Source organism: Microtus oregoni, unplaced genomic scaffold (genome assembly GCF_018167655.1).
Source record: "Microtus oregoni isolate MIOR12 unplaced genomic scaffold, Mior012 000112F_ref0000385, whole genome shotgun sequence".
NCBI classification, from domain to species: domain Eukaryota; kingdom Metazoa; phylum Chordata; class Mammalia; order Rodentia; family Cricetidae; genus Microtus; species Microtus oregoni.
Genome location: NW_024544738.1, coordinates 1,677,496 through 1,698,080, shown reverse-complemented (window position 1 = coordinate 1,698,080; position 20,585 = coordinate 1,677,496).

Here is a 20,585-nt window from a genome sequence, read left to right as displayed (position 1 = left end):
TCCACGCCCAGGATTGTGGGTAATGACGTCCACGCCCAGGATTGTGGGTAATGAAGACCACGCCCGGGATTGTGTGTAATGACGTCCACGCCCGGGATTGTGGGTAATGACGTCCCACGCTCGGGATTGTGGGTAATGACGTCCACGCCCGGGATTGTGGGTAATGATGTCCACGCCCGGGATTGTGGGTAATGACGTCCACGCCCGGGATTGTGGGTAATGACATCCATGCCCGGGATTGTGGGTAATGTCGTCCACGCCCGGAATTGTGGGTAATGACGTCCACGCCCGGGATTGTGGGTAATGACGTCCACTCCCAGGATTGTGGGTAATGAAGACCACGCCCGGGATTGTGGGTAATGACGTCCCACCCCCGGGATTGTGGGTAATGACGTCCATGCCCGGGATTGTGGGTATTGACATCCCACCCCCGGGATTGTGGGTAATGACGTCCACGCCCGGGATTGTGGGTAATGACGTCCACGCCCAGGATTGTGGGTAATGACGTCCACGCCCGGGATTGTGGGTAATGAGGTCCACGCCCGGGATTGTGGGTAATGACGTCCACGCCCGGGATTGTGGGTAATGACGTCCACGCCCGGGATTGTGGGTAATGACGTCCACGCCCGGGATTGTGGGTAATGACGTCTACGCCCGGGATTGTGGGTAATGACATCCCACCCCCGGGATTGTGGGTAATGACGTCCCACGCCCGGGATTGTGGGTAATGACACCCATGCCCAGGATTATGGGTAATGACGTCCACGCCCAGGATTGTGGCTTATGAGGTCCACGCCCGGGATTGTGGGTAATGAGTTCCCACGCCCAGGATTTTCAGGCTGTGCCTTCTATAGGATGAGTATACGATCAGAGGCAGCGGGGACCTGGGTGCAAGGTCGTGCTCCGCGCTTATACCACCATCCCCTGCAGGGATCTGAGTTTGAGTTCGGCTCCCGGATGTACGTCTCGTGGGGGGTTTGGGGGGAAGTCGGGGGGTTCCCCGGATGCGACCTCATCGCCGTGTGAAATATTAAACAACAACAACAATTAAAAGAAAAGCCTGGCTGTCAATCATCCGCAAGGCAAGCGGGGAGGAGGGCGGACCTCGAATGCCGGTTGGATTCGATCCCGGGCTCAGGCCCAGGGAGCCTTCGGAAGGCGTTAAGTGGAGTGATTTATTATTTATTTTTATTTATTTTTTTTAAATTTATTTTTTTTAAATTTATTTATTTTTTAATTAATTAATTTATTTCTTGGGTTCCCTGACCGGGCATCGAACCCGGGCCACAGCGGTGAGATTTTATTTATTTATTTTTATTTATTTATTTATTTATTTATTTATTTATTGGGTTCCCAGACCGGGCATCGACCCAGGGCCGCCGCAGTAAGATCTTTATTTTTTTATTTATTTATTTATCTATCTATCTATATTTATTTATTTATTGGTGTTCCGAGACAGGGTTTCCCTCCCCACGGCTTTTTGGGTGCCCGTCCTTGGCCCTCACTCCTGTGGACCAGGCTGGACTCGAACCCAGACCCGCCGGCCTCTAATGGAAATCCTGAAGATAGACTTGGAGAGAAATTAAAAAACCAATAAAAACAATAAATATAAGATTAAAAAAAAAGGTTTCCGCAAAGCCTGGACACCGTCCCCAGGCTGTTTTTTTTCTCTTAAATATAAAAATTAGAATATTGTATCCATGATGAATAAATATAAAAATAGAATATTGTAGACATAATAAATAAATAATTAGAATATTGTTTCCATAAAAACAAATAAATATAAAAATAATGTTGCATACATAATAAATAAACCTAAAAATTAGAATATTGCATACGTAATGAATAAATATGAAAATTAGAATATTGTATACATAATTAATAAACATAAAAATTAGAATATTGTATACATAATAAATATGAAAATTAGAATATTGTTTACAGAATAAATGAATAAAAGAATTAGAATATTGTATACATAATAAATAAATATAAAAATTAGAATGTTGTATACATAATAAATAAATAAATGTGAAATTAGAATATTGTACATATAATAAATAAATATAAAAATTAGAATCTAGTATACATAATAAATATGAAATTAGGATATTGTACACATAATAAATAAACATTAAAAAAAGGGGCTGGAGAGACGGCTCCGTGGTTAGATTGCAGCCTGCTCTTCCCGAGGTCCCGGGTTCGAGTCCCAGCCACACCAGGGGGGCTCAGAAGCAAGGTCTGGTGCCCTCTGCTGGCCTGCAGGCGTACACACAGACAGAATATTGTATCCATAATGAATAAATATAAAAATTAGAATATTGTGTACATAATAAATACATTAAAAATTAGAATATTGTATACATAATAAATGTGAAATTAGAATACTGTATGCATAATAAACGAATATAAAATTGGAATATTGTATACATGATAAATAAATGTGAAATTAGAATATTGTGTACATAATAAATAAATAGATATAGAAATTAGAATATTGTATACATAATAAATGTGAAATTAGAATATGGTATACATAATAAATAAATATAAAAATTAGAATATTGTACACATAATAAATAAATATAAAAATTAGAATATTGTACACATAATAAATAAATATAAAAATTAGAATATTGTACACATAATAAATAAATAGATATAAAAATTAGATTATTGTACACATAATAAATGAATAAATATAAAAATTAGAATATTGTACACATAATACATAAATAAATAAATATTTAAGAACCGGTGACCCTGTACTCCTAGCATTTGAAAGGCTACGTCAGGAGGACCGCCATGAGTTCAACGCCGACCTGAGCTTCATATTCAGAATGGGAGCTGGTCAACTGTTTGAATTTGAGTTAAAATAAAAAAATGAAATGTGTAATCATCGTCCTAATTAAGTCCATAGTTAAAACAGAAATCACCAAAATAAAATAATTATAATTAATAATAAAAAATAATTGTGTTATAAAAATTAAATTTATAATAATAATAATATAAGGAATTATTGTATAAAAATTAAATGTGTAATCATCGTTTTAATTAAGTCCATAGTTAAAACAGAAATCACCAATAGGCTCTGGGGTTCTGGGTTCCATCCCCCGGCTTCCAACCGGATCAGACCGGTTCAAAACCGGATCAAACCGGATCAATCCCATGTAGACAGGTTCTAAACCGGATCCAACTGGATCAGACTGGTTCAAAACTTAATCAAACTGGATCAAACCTGTGTAGACAGGTTCTAAACTGGATCCAACTGGATCAGAAAAGACCCAACTGGATCTGACCAGATCAGACAAGATGAAACTGGATCAAACCAGTGTAGACAGGTTCTAAACCGCATCCAACTGGATCAGACCAGATCAAACTGGTTCAAACCGGATCGAACCAGTGTAGACAGGTTCTAAACCGGATCCAACTGGATGAAAACTGGTCCACACTGGATCTAACCAGGGTAGACAGGTTCTAAACCAGGTCCAACTGGATCAGAGAAGATCAAACTGGATCAGACCGGATGAAACTGGATCAAACCAGTGTAGACAGGCTCTAAACTGGGTCCAACTGGATCAGAGAAGATCAAACCGGATCAGACCAGGGTACACAGGTTCTAAACCGGATCCAACTGGATCAGACCAGATGAAACTGGACCAAACCAGGGTAGACAGGTTCTGAACCGGATCAAACTGGATCAGACCAGATCAGACCACTTCAAACCGGATCAGAACAGATGAAACTGGACCAAGCCAGGGTAGACAGGTTCTAAACCGGATGAAACCAGATCAAACCAGATCAGACCGGATCAGACCGGGCCACACCCGTGTAGACAGGTTCTAAACCGGATCCAACCAGTTCAAACCGGATCAGACCTGGTCACACCCGTGTAGACGCTGGTGGCCGAGGCAGGGGAATGACGCCGGTGTCCGGCGCGGCGGGGAGGGGAGCGCTGATGAGGCAGGGGGATGACGCCGGTGGCTGAGGTGCGGGGGGGGGGGGGGGGGGGAGGGGAGCGCTGGTGAGGCAGGGGGATGATGCCGGTGGCCGAGGCAGGGGGATGACGCCGGGGGCTGAGACGGGATGACGCAGGGGGCCGAGTCGCGGGGGGGAGGGGAGCGCTGGTGAGGCAGGGGGATGACACCGGGGCCGAGGCAGGGGGATGACGCCGGGGGCCAAGGCAGGGGGATGACGCCGGTGGCTGAGGCAGGGGGATGACGCCGGGGGCCAAGGCAGGGGGATGACGCCGGTGGCCGACGCAGGGGGATGACGTTTGTGGCTGAGGCACGGGTGGGGTGAGGGACAGGCCTCGGAGGCAGGGGGATGGCCGCGAATTCTGGGCACGGGGGATGGGACGGCTGCAGCCCGGCTGGGGGCGGAGCTACGAACGGAGCTGGGGGCGGGGTGTGGGTGACGTAACCGAGGGCGGAGGGGCGTCTGCTGCGGGCCGGTTTGAACCGGTCCCAACCCTCAATAACAACGTCGGATCCTAGGACGAGGGGGGAAAAAATAAAATAAAATAAATAAAAGCGATTTTTATAAAAACGTCAGGGTTCTTGCTCGTGATTTCTTTCGCTGTGAATTGCATGGGGGAGGGAAAAAAATTAAAATAATAAAATAAAACCGGTGAGATGTTTGACGTAGGTGTAATAAAATCATTGACAATGAAAAGAAATCATTATGGGATAAAAAATTAAATTTATAATGATCACCGTCGTAGACGGAACTATGGGATAAAAATTAAACGTGTAATAAGAATGCCAATGGAGTCCATAGTTGAAGTAGAAATAAACAAAAATAAAATGATATAAGATTGATTATCAATGAATTATTAATTATTATCATTAATTATTATTAAAAATAAGATGAATTATTAATTATTAAAAATAAGAAACGGATGAACTGTGTTCAATTTAGGGGGGAAATCTCAGGGCGAACACAGACGTCTTTGTGTTATTTGTATTATTATTATTTTATTATTATTATTATTATTATTATTATTATTATTATTATTATTATTTATTTCTGTTTTATTGGAGGCCAAGTCTTCAGGGAACTCGGAAAGCTTGTGAGTTTATTTATTATTATTTATTTATTTATTATTTATTTATTTTTTTCCAGGAGTTTACTTCAAAGGAAAAAAATTGCACATTACCGTAAAAAAAAAGAAAAGAAAATCTAAAGTCTACATTATCATATTTATTTATTTACTATTTCTTTTATCTTTCTCTTTTTCCATTATCATATTTATTTTTTTTCGATTTTTTCTTCTTTTATTATCATATTTATTTATTTATTTTTCTTTTTTCCATTATCATATTTATTTATTTTTTTCTTTTCTTTTTCTTTTTTTATTATCAGATTTATTTATTATTTTTTTCTTTTTTATTATCATATTTATTTATATTTTTCTTTTATTTTTATTTTTTCCCATTATCATATTTTTTTGTTTTTTTCTTGTTTTATTATCATATTTATTAATTTATTTTTTCTTTTTCTTTTTTTATTATCATATTTATTTATTTTTTCTTTTTTTTCTTTTTTATTATCATATTAATTTTTTTCTTTTATAATATCATATTTATTTATTTTTTTCTTTTATTTTTCTTTTTTTCCATTATATTTATTTTTTTTGTTTTTCTTCTTTTTTTATTATCATATTTATTTATTTATTTTTTCTTTTTATGTTATCATATTTATTTATTTATTTATTTTTTCTTTTTTATTATCATATTTATTTATTTTTTAATTATAATATCATATTTATTTTTTTCTTTTATTTTTCCTTTTTTCCATTATCATTTTTATTTATTTTTTTCGTTTTTTTCTTTTTTTATTATCATATTGATTTATTTATTTTTTCTTTATTTTCTTTTTTTATCATCATATTAATTTTTTTCGTTTTTATTACCATATTTATATGTCTATATATATATATCTCTCTCTATATATAATGTTTATAAAATGGACCGGATGCAGACCGTGAGCCCTTCTGTGACAGGATCAATGGATGATGATGATGGAATGTAAGACATTCACCTGATCGGTTGGCGATGGTTCTGTCCGCCAGGTTTCTCTTAAGCAGTGAGTTTTTAAAATACATATATATATAATATAAATATAATAGTATATATAATTACAATATATTATATATTATAATATTTTTATATATAATTATATAATATTATATATTATTATACACAATTATATAATAGAATATATACTATACTATAATATATAATTACATAAATATAATATATTATATAGTATAATATTTTTATATATAATCATATAATATTATATATTATCATACATAATTATATAATATATACTATACTATAATATATAATTACATAAATATAATATATTATATATTATAATATTTTATATATAATTATATAATATATATTATTATACACAATTATATAATATAATATATACTATAATATTATATTTATATCATATATAATTATATATATTATATATATCTATATCATTTCCATCTGTTCCCCAGGAGGTCTCACAGCCTCCTCTCTCATGCATAAATGGTAAAATATATTATATTATATTTATATTATATATAATTATATATATTATATATATCATGTCCATCTGTTCCTCAGGATGTCTCCCAGCCCCCTGTCTCATGCATAAATGGTAAAATATATATATGGTTTCCATTCTATTTCCATTTCAGGGCCTTTTCTCGATTTTCCCCACTTTACTGAGGTCCCGAAGAACAGGGCCAGGGGCGTAGGTCTGCGTGGTCGAGGAGACCGATGACAGTTCCAAAATCAAGGATAGAATGATTTTTTTAAAAAACTATTTTTTATTATTATGCAAACAATACTCTAATTTTATATTTATTTATTATGCATACAATACTCTAATTTTTATATTTATCTATTATGTATATAATATTCTAATTTTATATTTATCTATTATGTACACAATATTCTAATTTTTACATTTATTTATTGTGCATACAATACTCTAATTTTTATATTTATTTATTATGCATACAATACTCTAATTTTTATATTTATCTATTATGTATATAATATTCTAATTTTATATTTATCTATTATGTACACAATATTCTAATTTTTACATTTATTTATTATGCATACAATACTCTAATTTTTATATTTATTTTTTATGCATACAATACTCTAATTTTTATATTTATTTATTATGCATACAATACTCTAAGTTTTATATTTATTTATTATGTATATAATATTCTAATTTTATATTTATCTATTATGTACACAATATTCGAATTTTTATATTTATTTATTATGTGTACAATATTCTAATTTTTATATTCATTTATTTTTATACAATACTCTAATTTTTATATTGATTTATTATGTATACAATATTCTGTCTGTGTGTCTGCCTGCAGGCCAGCAGAGGGCTCCAGACCCCATCACAGCCGGTTCTGAGTCGCCCTGGCGTGGCCAGGACTCGAACTCGGGACCTCAGGAAGAGCAGGCCGCGCCCTAACCGCTGAGCCGCCTCCCCAGCCCAGGATATACTGATTTTATGCCATTCGATCATAGTTCTCCAAAAAAATATAGCCTTGATCCATTCTGAAGATAAACAGGGAGCAGACTGGTTTGTTTTTTTTTTAATTTTTTATATATATATTTTTAATTTTTATTATTTTTCTTAATTTTTTTTAATTTGGTTTTTTTAAAATTTTTAATTTATTTTTATTTTTTTAATTTTTATTATTTTTTTAATTTTTTTTAATTTGTTTTTTTTTAATTTTTATTTATTTTTAATGTTTATTTTTTTATTTTTATTTTTTTAATTTTTCTTATTTTTTATTTTTATTATTATTTTTTTTAATTGTTATTTTTTTTTTCAGACTGTTTTATTCATTTTTTTTGTCGCTCATGTGGAGGTGTCCACAAGGAGAGGTGGCGGGAACACGGAAGATCGTGGACGGACTCGGGGTCGATGGAGCGTTCGTTTTAAAATGGGTTTTTTCTTTATGTCGATGTCACATCATTAAAAAATAAAACTGACCACACTGGTGTGATCCTGTTTCGAAGCAGTCTACACTGTTTTGATCCAGTTATACCAGTTTGATCCTGTTTCGAAGCGGTCTACACTGGTTTGATCCAGTTTGATCCTGTCTGATCCAGTTTGATCCAGTTTTGAACCTGTCTACACTGGTCTGATCCAGTTTGAACCAATTTGATCGTGTCTGATCCAGTTTGATCCGGTTTAGAGGCGGTCTACAGTGGTTTGATCCAGTTTGAATCAGTTTGACCCATTCTGAACCAGTTTGATCTGGTCTAGAAGCGGTCTACACTGGTTTGATCCAGTTTAAACCAGTTTGATCTAGTCTGATCTAGTTTTGAACCTCTCTACACTGGTTTGATCCAGTCTGAACCAGTTTGATCCCGTCTGGTCCAGTTTGATCCAGTTTTGAACCTGTCCACAATGGTTTGACCCAGGCTGAACCAGTTTGATCAGGTTTAGAAGCGGTCCACACTGGTTTGATCCAGTTTGAATCAGTTTAATCAGGTCTGATCCAGTTTGATACAGTTTTGAAGCGGTCTACACTGGTTTGATCCAGTTTCAACCAGTGTGATCCGGTCTGATCCAGGTTGATCCAGTGTGGACAGGTTCAATTACAATATTGTATACATAATAAATAAATATAAAAATTAGAATATTGTGTACATGATACATAAATAAATAAAAATTATGAAATTGTATGCATAATAAATGATTATAAAAATTAGAATATTGTATTCATGATAAAAATATAAAATTAGAATATTGCATACATAATAAATAAACACAAAAAACAGAATATTGTATATGTAATGAATAAATATAAAAAATTAGAAGATTGTATACATGATAAATAAATATAAAAATTAGAATGTTGTATACATGATAAATAAATATAAAAATTTCAGAATATTGTATATGTAATTAATAAATATAAAAATTAGAATATTGTATACATGATAAATAAATAAATATAAAAAACAGAATATTGTATAAATAATAAACGAATAAATAAAATTATAATATTGGAAACATAATAAATGAATGTAAAAATTAGAATATTGTATATATGATACATAAATAAATAAAAATTATGATATTGTATGCATAAAAAATGAATATGAAAATCAGAATACTGTATCCATGATAAATAAAAAAATGTAAAATTAGAATATTGTATCCATGATAAGTAAATATAAAGATTAGAATATTGCATACATAGTAAATAAATTCAAAAAACAGAATATTGTATATGTAATGAATAAATATAAAAAATTAGATGAATAAATATAAAATTAGAATATGGTATACATGATAAATAAATATAAAAATTACAATATTGTATACATAATAAATAAATATAAAAAACAGAATATTATATATATAATACATAAATACAAATTATGATACTGTATCCATGATAAATAATTATAAAAATTAGAATATTGTATACAGAATCAATAAATATAAAAATTACGATATTGTATCCATCATAAATAAACATAAAAATTAGAATATTGTATAATAATGAATAAATATAAAAATTAGAATATTGTATACATTATGAATAAATAAAAAATAGAATATTGTATACATGATAAATGAATATAAAAAAACAGAATATTGTACATATTATACATAAATAAAAATTATGATATTGTATCCATAATAAATAAATATAAAAATTAGAATATTGTATACATGATAAACAAATAAATATAAAAAATAAAAATAAAAATAACAAAAATTTTGCCTTTCCTTATTTTTAAAATGCTGCTGGAAAATTATCATACGGTACTATTATATTTTTATAATTTATTATTTATTTTTATTTATTATTATTATTATTATTGATGGTTGTATCGCCCGCCCCTCAGTGATCACGTGACCCCTGGGTCGTCTCTTCCAGGTTCCTGGTGGAGCGGCGCTGGTTTCGACAACATAAATATTAATATTAATAACATAATTATAATATTATAAATATTTCTGAGACATAAATATTAATGACATAAGTATTATGTTATTGTATACTAATAAATATTAATAATATAAATGCGATCATTAATAACATAAATATTAATATCGATAACATAAATATTAATATTAATAATATGAATAGAAATATTTCTGAAACAAAGACGTTAATAACATAATGATCATGTTCTTTTATGTTAATTCATATTAATAATATAGATCTTAATAATATGAACATGAATATGAGTAACAAAAATGTTAATATTAATAACAAAAATATCAATATCGATAACAGAAATATTAATATTAATAACATAAATATAAATATTTCTGAAACATAAACATTAATAACATAAGGATTATATTATTGTATATTTATAAACATTAACAATATAGATATTAATAATATAAATATGAGTATTAATAACATAAAAATTAATATAATAACATAAATATTAATATAATAACATAAATATAAATATCTTTGATACATAAACATTAAAAACATAATGTTGTTGTATAATAATAAATATTAAAAATATAGATATTAATAATATAAATATAAATATGATTAACATAAATATTAATATTGATAACATAAATACTAATATTAATAATTTTAATAGAAATATTTCAGATACATAGACCTTAATAACGTAATTATTATGTTATTGTATGTTAATTAATATTAATAATATAGATATTAATAATATAAATGTGAATATTAATAAAAAGAATGTTAAAATTAATAACAAAAATATCAATATCAATAACATTAATATTAATAATATGAACAGAAATATTTCTGAAACGTAAACATTAATAACATAATGATTCTGTAATTGTGTATTAATAAATATTAATAATGTAGATATTAATAATATAGGTATTTACGACATAAATATGATTATTAATAACATAATTATTAATGTTAATAGCATAAATATTAATATTAATATAAAAAATAGAAATATTTCTGAAACATAGACATTAATAACATAATGATTCTGTTATTGTATATTAATACATATTAATATTGTATATTAATAAATATAATAATGTAGATATTAATAATATAGGTATTAACGATATAAATATTAATATTAATGACATAAATATTAATTTTAATGACATAAATAGAAATATTTCTGAAACATAGGCATTAATAGCATAATGATTATATCATTGTATATTAAGAAATATTAACATTTAATAATTAATAAATATTTCTGAGCCGCTGCAATGGAAATGAAGCCGGGCTTTGTGTTGAATTAATTTCTCAAAATGTATATTTCAATAGTTTTCTAAGCTTAGTCATTGGTGGGGTGTGGCCACAATTAACAGTTCCTTTTTTTTAAATAATTATTTATTCATCATGGACACAATATTCTAATTTTTATATTTATCAGGTATACAATAGTCTAATTTTTACATTTATGTATTTTCATGTATTCAATATTCTAATTTTTATATTGATTTAATTATATTTTATATTTATTATGCATACAATATTCTAATTTTATATTTATTTACTATGCATACAATATTCTATTTTTTATATTTATTATGCATACAATATTCTAATTTTACATTTATTTGTTATGTATTCAATATTCTAATTTTTATATATGATTTATTTATTAAGTATACACCATTTTAATTTTTATATTTATTATGTATACAACATTCTAATTTCATATTTATTATGTATACACTATTCTAATTTTATATTTATTATATATACAATATTCTAATTTTTATATTTATCATGTGTACAATAGTCTAATTTTTATATTGATTCATTCATTATGTATACAATATTCTAATCTTATATTTATTACTTATTATTTATACAATATTCATACAATTCATTCACAGTATTCTAATTTATTCATTCATTCATTAATTATGTAGGCAATATTCTAATTTATTCATTTATTCATTCATTATATTGGCAATATGATAATTTTGCATTTATTTATTGTGTGCACAATATTCTAATTTGTTCATTTATTTGTTCATTATGTATGCAATATTCTGATTTATTCATTTATTCATTATGTATGTGTATGCAATATTCTAATTTTTACATCCATTTATTCATTATGTGCACAATATTCTAATTTATTTATTTATTTATTCATTACATATACAATATTCTAATTTTTACATTTATTTTTCATTATGTGTGCAACATTGTAATTTTTACATTTATTTTTATGTATACCATATTCTAATTTTTGTATTTTTTATTATGTATGCAATATCATAATTTTATATTTATTTATTATGTTCACAATATTCTAATTTTCATATTTACCTATTATGTACACAACATTCTAATTTTTATTTTTTATCTTTTTATTCGTTATGTATACAAAATTCTAATTTTTATATTTATTTATCATGTATACAATATTTTAATTTTCATATTTATTTACTTATTCATTATGAATGCAATATTCTCCTTTTATATTCATTTTGCATACAATATTCTAACTTCACTTTATTTATTTATTAAGTATACCATATTCTAATTCCCTTTTATATTTATTTTTTAATCATGTATACCATATTCTACTTCTCTTTTATATTTATTTAACATGTATACTATATTCTTATTCTGTTTTTTATATTTTTATTGATCATGTGTACCCTATTCTAGTTCTCCTTTATATTCATTTATTATGCACACAATATTCTGATTTTATATTTATTTATTATGCACACGCTATTCTGATTTTATATTTATTCATTATGTATCAAATATTCTAATTTTAGATTTATTTATCATGCACACACTATTCTGATTTTACATTTATTTATCATGCACACACTATTCTGATTTTATGTATATTTATTTATTATTTTATATTTATTTATCATGCACACACTATTCTGATTTTATATTTATTTATCATGCACACACTATTCTGATTTTATATTTATTTATCATGCACACAATATTCTGATTTTATATTTATTTAATTTTTTATATTGATTTATCATGCACACACTATTCTGATTTTATATTTATTTATTATTTTATATTTATTTATCATGCACACACTATTCTAATTTCATATTTATTTATCATCCACACACTATTCTGATTTTATGTACATTTATTTATTATTTTACATTTATTTATCATGCACACACTATTCTGATTTTATATTTATTAATCATGCACACACTATTCTGATTTTATGTATACTTATTTATTATTTTATATTCATTTATCATGTACACAATATTCTGATTTTATATTTATTTATCATGCACACACTATTCTGATTTTATAATTATTTATTATTTTATATTTATTTGTCATGCACACACTATTCTGATTTTATGTATATTTATTTATTATTTCATATTTATTTATCATGCACACACTATTCTGATTTTATATTTATTTATCGTGCACACACTATTCTGATTTTATATTTATTTATTATTTTATATTTATTTATCATGCACACAATATTCTGATTTTATGTATATTTATTTATTATTTTATATTTATTTATCATGCACACACTATTCTGATTTTATATTTATTTATTATTTTATATTTATTTATCATGCACACACTATTCTGATTTTACATTTATTTATCATGCACACACTATTCTGATTTTATATTTATTAATCATGCACACACTATTCTGATTTTATGTATATTTATTTATTATTTTATATTTATTTATCATGCACACACTATTCTGATTTTACAGTTATTTATCATGCACACACTATTCTGATTTTATATTTATTTATTATGCACACACTATTCTGATTTTATTTATATTTATTTATTATTTTATATTCATTTATCATGTACACAATATTCTGATTTTATATTTATTTATCATGCACACACTATTCTGACATTATGTATATTTATTTATTATTTTATATTTATTTATCATGCACACACTATTCTGATTTTACTTTTATTTATCATGCACACACTATTCTGATTTTATATTTATTAATCATGCACACACTATTCTGATTTTATGTATACTTATTTATTATTTTATATTCATTTATCATGTACACAATATTCTGATTTTATATTTATTTATCATGCACACACTATTCTGATTTTATAATTATTTATTATTTTATATTTATTTATCATGCACACACTATTCTAATTTCATATTTATTTATCATCCACACACTATTCTGATTTTATGTACATTTATTTATTATTTTACATTTATTTATCATGCACACACTATTCTGATTTTATATTTATTAATCATGCACACAATATTCTGATTTTATAATTATTTATTATTTTATATTTATTTGTCATGCACACACTATTCTGATTTTATGTATATTTATTTATTATTTCATATTTATTTATCATGCACACACTATTCTGATTTTATATTTATTTATCGTGCACACACTATTCTGATTTCATATTTATTTATTATTTTATATTTATTTATCATGCACACAATATTCTGATTTTTGTATATTTATTTATTATTTTATATTTATTTATCATGCACACACTATTCTGATTTTATATTTATTTATTATTTTATATTTATTTATCATGCACACACTATTCTGATTTTACATTTATTTATCATGCACACACTATTCTGATTTTATATTTATTAATCATGCACACACTATGCTGATTTTATGTATATTTATTTATTATTTTATATTTATTTATCATGCACACACTATTCTGATTTTACATTTATTTATCATGCACACACTATTCTGATTTTATATTTATTTATTATGCACACACTATTCTGATTTTGTTTATATTTATTTATTATTTTATATTCATTTATCATGTACACAATATTCTGATTTTATATTTATCAATCATGCACACACTATTTTGATTTTATGTATATTTATTTATTATTTTATATTTATTTATCATGCACACACTATTCTGATTTTACTTTTATTTATCATGCACACACTATTCTGATTTTATATTTATTAATCATGCACACACTATTCTGATTTTATGTATATTTATTTATTATTTTATATTCATTTATCATGTACACAATATTCTGATTTTATATTTATTTATCATGCACACACTATTCTGATTTTATAATTATTTATTATTTTATATTTATTTATCATGCACACACTATTCTGATTTTATGTATATTTATTTATTATTTTATATTCATTTATCATGTACACAATATTCTGATTATATGTATATTTATCTATTATTTTATATTTATCATGAACACAATATTCTGATTTTATATTTATTTATCATGCACACATTATTTTTATATTTATTTGCTTATTTGTCATGCACACACTATTCTGATTTTATATTTATTTATCATGCACACAATATTCTGATTTTATATTTATTTATCATGCATGCACTATTCTGATTTTATGTATATATATTTATTATTTTATATTTATTTATCATGCACACACTATCCTGATTTTATATTTATTTATCGTGCACACAATATTCTGATTTTATATTTATTTATCATGCACACACTCTTCTGATTTTATATTTATTTATCGTGCACACACTATTCTGATTTTATATTTATTTATCGTGCACACAATATTCTGGTTTTATATTTATTTATCATGCACATAATATTCTGATTTTATATTTATTTATTATTTTATATTTATTTATTGTGGACACCGCGCTCACCGTCTGCCTCAGGCGCGCAGACTCCGTGGGTGACTCTCGTGTGTGCGTGTGGCCGGGACTCGAACTCGTGACCTCGGGGATGGGGACGTGTTTTGTAGTAATAGGGGCGGCGGGGCCGCTTCCCCAGCACCCCAGCCGCCCGCTCGGCTAGCTTATGCCCCGAAATAACAACACACAAACTGTATTCATTTAATCACTGCTTGGCCCTTTAGCCCTAGCCCTTACTGGCTAATTCTCACATCCCGATCAACCCATCTCTAATAATCTGTGAGAACCGGTCTTACCGGGAAGATTCTAGCCTAGTCCATCCTGGGTCGGAGCTTCATGCCCGGAGCGGGGCATGGCGTCTCTCTCAGGCGTCTGCTCCGGAGAGCAGAGCTGTGGAGTCTCTGAGCTCACTTCCTCTTCCTCCCAGCGTCCTATTCTGTTTTCTCCTCCCACCTATCTTCTAACCAATAAAATGGGCCAGGGCAGTTCCTTTATTAGCCAATGACCTTCCTCCATCATTTCCCCTTTTTCGGTTTAAACAAAAAAAAAATGGCTTTAACTTTAACATAGCAAAATTACATATAACCAAACAGTTATCAAGTAAAAGTTACAATAATCTTTATCATAACTAAAGAAAACTATAACTAACTATTCTTAACTCCATCAAAGACTCCAGAAAGATATAATATTGCCTAAGTAAACAAGAACTAAGAAACTTCAAACTCTAGAAATGACAAAGACATCTCGCTGCCTGGACAGTCACCCAAAGTTCTTTTGTACCGTTGGGGCATCCATCTTCAGCCTTCAGGCCCATGGTATCCAGCAGACATTTCCATAAAGCAGGAAAATTCAAAGTCAGTTCAGTCACTATCTGTTGTGTCCTGCAGAATATCTCGCAGACTCTTTCAAAATGAATCAGGAACCCCGAAAGATCATCTCACCTTAGGCAAGTTCAGTAGTCCTCTCTCTGCGGGTTCTCTGTGTCCAGTTTATGCAGTAGTCCAGGCAAGAGCAGTTTCTTGCCCAAATGGCTATCAAACTCCATAAGGTGCCTCTTCGATGCCCATCTTCCTCTTGAAGTACATTGGTGCTGCCAGGAGCAGAGTGTCTGGTCTCATTGTCATGAAAAGTCCTAAGTATCTTTGAAAGACATGAAGAATGTCTATCTAACTGAAATACATCTCTATATATCTAGAAAATCTAACTAACATGACTACAAGCTTTACTATTATCGATGATTATCCATTAACAACCTATATTTCTTAATTATACAGTACATTTTTAAATGAACTACACAATCACAATACCTTAATCAAAATCAGAAACACTTATACATATAACAAAATTGACCTTAAATCTCTATCAATAAAGCAAAATCTATACTAATGTAAATTATTCATATCTATATCATATCCCCCTTAAAATGTAAAAGAACGTTTATAAACCATATTTGGGAACATGGGCGCAGTTATTTCTCTCCAAACTGCTTCCTGCTGAATGGGGACGTCGTTAATTAGGTCTTTCATGGTATAACCTGTGTGCTAGTTTCATCTCAGTTGGCAGTTGAGCGAAGCAATTTTTTGAAGGCGTTCACACCAACCCTTCAGGAGGGCGTGGTCCATCATACCAAATCGGAATAGAAGAAAAGAACAGGGTCTCATCCTCTGTGAAAACAAAATAAGAAACTCCTCTCCAAAGCATCATGTCCTTAAATCCAAATTTCAAAGTCAAGGCATTTTCACAATATTTATGTTGGATTAGTTCAGCAGCATTTATAAATAAATATCTTTTAGCAGCTGTTGCTCCTTCCTCAGCATTCAAATAATTCAAAGAGATCATAATAGCATACAGTATCAAGATTCTCTGTGTATTTTCCATCTTTGTACAGCTTTGTTTTAACCTCTATTTTGTTTATTTTTACTTTTAACTCTTTGCTTTTTGAGACAGGTTCTCTGTATCTTTGACCTGAAGTAACTCTGTAGACCAGGCTGTCTTTGAACTCTCAGAGATCCGCCTGTCTCTGCCTCCCAGGCATTGGGATTAAAGGCGTGTGCTACCACACACAACAACTCTCTTCCTTTTTTTGTTTTTTACTTTAAGAACTTCAACTTTTAGTCTGCATATATTTTTAACACACTGTAAACCATTTAAAAATTTTCTTTGTCTTTGAATCTCTCTTTACTGTATATCTCTCTTTTTCTGACCACACGAGCCTTTAAATTACTGAGCAATATGGGTAGGATTAAAGGCGTGGCTTTGCCAGCTAGATCCAGTCCATTCCTTAGCTTTCCAGCCTCATGGCTGATATACAGGCTGTAGCCATGTTTACTGCAACAACTGTATGGCATTTCAAGGTCCCTGCCAGCAAGTGAGCTACAACAGACAACACTCACGTCCTCTCTTGGTAGCCGGCCCTCCTGCCTCAAACAGAGTTTGCCCTGGCAGGATGGCCCAGAAAGCCAGCATTTTTAAACAGCGCAGCTTTTTTCCTGCTACGGATGAAAACCGAAAAGCATGCGTTCAGCTTTTCATCAACACCGTTTAAGTGTTTCGTGGCAGGACCTCTTAATGAGCTGCAGGCTTTGCAGCTAAAGCTGAGTCAGGAAGCCTCTCTTAGATGAGGTGCTTGCTTGCCTCTGGCAAGCAGAGCAGACCCGAGGACACAGCGAGTCTAGTTGCCATCAAACTAATCGTAGCACTTTACTCCATTTATGCTCTATTCAAAAGCTCTGTCTCCCGCAGGAGCCAGACAGAGATCGCAATGGCGGCACAGCCCCAGGAAGTCGCGCTTTAAAATGACACAGCGTTTTTTTTCTGCTACTGTTGCCGAATCAGGAAATCTCTCTACAGCACGCCACCAACAAACAGCAAAAATCTGTGTTAAACTCTTGCTCCCTTATTTTTAAGCCTTCTCAGGTTTTTTAAGTGGGTTTAGTTGTCCACACGTCTGGGCGCCAACTGTAGTAATAAGGGCGGCGGGGCCGCTTCCCCAGCACCCCAGCCGCCCGCTCGGCTAGCTTATGCCCCGAAATAACAACACACAAACTGTATTCATTTAATCACTGCTTGGCCCTTTAGCCCTAGCCCTTACTGGCTAATTTTCACATCCCGATCAACCCATCTCTAATAATCTGTGAGAACCGGTCTTACCGGGAAGATTCTAGCCTAGTCCATCCTGGGTCGGAGCTTCATGCCCGGAGCGGGGCATGGCGTCTCTCTCAGGCGTCTGCTCCGGAGAGCAGAGCTGTGGAGTCTCTGAGCTCACTTCCTCTTCCTCCCAGCGTCCTATTCTGTTTTCTCCTCCCACCTATCTTCTAACCAATAAAATGGGCCAGGGCAGTTCCTTTATTAGCCAATGACCTTCCTCCATCAGTGTTTTACGTCTACACCGGTCTGATCTGGTTGGATCCGGTTTCGAACCTGTTTACACGGGTTTGGTCAAGTTTGATCCATTCAGATCCGGTCTGATCCAGTTTGATCCCGTTTTGAACCTGTCTACACCGGTTTGATCTGGTTTGAACCGGTTTTGAACCTCTCTACACAGGTTTGATCCGGTTTGAACCAGTCTGATTTAGTTTTGAACCTGTCTACACCGGTCTGATCCAGGTTGATCCAGTTTGATCTGGTCTGATCCGGTTTGATCCGGTTTTGAACCTGTCCACACAGGTTAGATCCAGTCTGATCCAGTTTGATCCCGTTTTGAAGCGGTCTACCCTGGTCTGATACAGGTGGATCCGGTTTTGAACCTGTCTACAACGGTTTGATCCTGTTTGAACTAGTTTTGAACCTGTCTACACTGCTCCGATCCAGTTTGGTCCAGTCTGATCTGGTCTGATCCGGTTTGATCCGGTTTTGAACCTGTCTACACTGCTCTGATCCAGTTTGAGCCAGTCTGATCTGGTCTGATCCGGTTTGATCCGGTTTTGAACCTGTCCACAATGGTTTGCTCCAGTTTGATCCAGTTTGAACCTTTCTGATCCAGTTTGATCTGGTTTTTGAAGCCATCTACCCTGGTTTGATCCGGTCTGATCCGGTCTGATCCAGTTTGATCCCGTTTTGAACCTGTCTACTCCGGTTTGATCTGGTTTGAACCGGTTTTGAACCTCTCTACACAGGTTTGATCCGGTTTGAACCAGTCTGATCCAGTTTTGAACCTGTCTACAGCGGTCTGATCCAGTTTGATCCAGTTTGATCTGGTCTGGTCCGGTTTGATCCGGTTTTGAACCTGTCTACACAGGTTAGATCCAGTCTGATCCAGTTTGATCCCGTTTTGAAGCGGTCTACCCTGGTCTGATCCAGTTGGATCCGGTTTTGAACATGTCTACACCGGTTTGATCCAGTTTGGTCCAGTCTGATGTGGTCTGATCCGGTTTGATCCGGTTTTTAACCTGTCTACACTGCTCTGATCCAGTTTGAGCCAGTTGGATACAGTCTGATCCAGTTGGATCCTGTTTTGAAGCCGTCTACCCTGGTTTGATCCAGTTTGAACCAGTTTGATCCTTTCTGATCCAGTTGGATCCTGTTTTTGAAGCCGTCTACCAAGGTTTGATCCGGTTTGAACCAGTTTGATCCGGTCTGATCCGGTTGTGAACCTGTCCACGCTGGTTTTCGTTTCTTCCTCGTGAATCCAGGGTTTTCTTTTTAAAAAACCGATGTAGTGTCCTTTTATTTTTTAATCTACTTTTATTTCTTTATTTCATTTTGTCATTCCGTGATTCCTTAGATTTATTTTAATTTTCTTCATTTATTTAATTATTTCTCAGCGATGTCAGTTTATTTTCTGCGTACCTACTTTCGTTTGTAGTGTGATTTATTTTAATTTAATTGATTGAAAATTTTTAATGCGTTTTAATCGATTCGAATATTTTTAATTCGTTTTAATTGATCA